We start from the raw sequence: 1,294 nt of genomic DNA, 5'->3' as shown, positions 1-1,294 counted from the left end.
ACACACACACACACACACACCTACCTGAAGGTCGTCTGGTCCTCCACCTTGTTGTTTCTGCTCTTCATCAGAAACCTGTCGGAGACGCTGCAGTTGATCATGTTGATCACATGATCAGCATCGCTGCAGTTTTACACTGACTTGAGAAAAACTATTTTATTCGTTAAAATAAGGTTACATTCTGTCTAAACTGTGTGTGTGTGTGTGTGTGTGTGTGTGTGTGTGTGTGTGTGTGTGTGTCAGGATGGTCGTTACTCTGTGCTGCAGACAGGAGGCGCTGCAGGCTGGTGTGTGAACCCTCTGACCGGAGAGACGTTACAGACGGCAACACCGAGCGCCGCCGGACAGCTGACATGTACACATGCACACACACGCACACACACACACGCTGCAGTCAGTGATGCATTCACTGTCACACTTCACTCTGTAAATGTTGGGTGGTGTGTTCAGGTCCCAGCTGGTGTGAGCTGCAGGGTCTCCAGTGTCGCCCCGACGGCTCCTTCATCCCGTTGCAGTGTGATGTCACTTCCTGTTGGTGTGTCTCTGTGGACGGACAGGAGGTGGGCGGGACCAGGACGCCGCAACAGACGGGACAGACGCCATCATGTGATCGTAGGTCCTTATTGTCGCTTGGGTCAGAGACTTGCTGGTTGTTGTATTTCTTGTCAGTCTGGTCACAGCAGCACCTGGTGGCCGTCAGAGGAACTGCAGCTCTGATCCAGGCTTCTGATTGGTCCACATTTGTCCTGCTCCTCTCCAGGTCCTCTCTGTCCAGACCCTGATGTTACCCACGGTGCACTGGTCTGCCGCCCGACGGCCGATGGTCGTCAGAGCTGTGATGTCGTCTGTCACCGTGGTTACCACAACTCACTTCCTGTCAGCAGCTTCCTGTGTGAGACTGGGAGTCGGCGATGGGACGGAGAAAACAAACCGCTGAGTGGAGCCTGTCAGAGTGAGACCTCTGACCCTTTAAAGGATCATGCTGCTGTTTCTAAAGCCTTTATCCCACAGTGTCACATTTAACTGATCCCTGCTGAATTCATCCAACAGGTTTTAGATTTCCGTTGTTTCACTTGATTCCCAGTTCAAGCTGCAGACACTTGATCCATCACAGTCTCCGTTCAGAGCAGACACTGGAGTGAAAGAATATTTCATTTGTAGTTAATGAGCTAAAACATAAAACACACTGTTGTGGTCTTTTTAACACTTTAACTTAAGAGCATCATGAATCAGTTTTGGCCACTAGAGGGCAGAAGAACTTGGAATCATTAGAGTCAATATCAATACAATTGAT

The 1,294-nt window shown here is 50.1% G+C and overlaps 1 long non-coding RNA gene across 1 annotated transcript; it reads left to right on the top strand.

Moving 5' to 3' along the window:
- Positions 1-247: 247 nt before the first annotated feature.
- On the top strand, positions 248-1,038 carry LOC111649368 (uncharacterized). The gene is made up of 3 exons (XR_002760276.2): positions 248-355; positions 451-612; positions 761-1,038. It is a non-coding gene; the product is annotated as an uncharacterized LOC111649368 (long non-coding RNA).
- The last annotated feature ends 256 nt before the right edge of the window (positions 1,039-1,294 follow it).

The sequence above is a fragment of the Seriola lalandi genome, unplaced genomic scaffold, assembly GCF_002814215.2.
Source record: "Seriola lalandi dorsalis isolate HSWRI2012SDOR001 ecotype SW California unplaced genomic scaffold, Sedor1 jcf7180002050551, whole genome shotgun sequence".
Classification (NCBI taxonomy): Eukaryota; Metazoa; Chordata; class Actinopteri; order Carangiformes; family Carangidae; genus Seriola; species Seriola lalandi.
The sequence above is the reverse complement of the archived record's forward strand: the minus strand, read 5'-3'. Positions and strand labels throughout refer to the sequence as shown.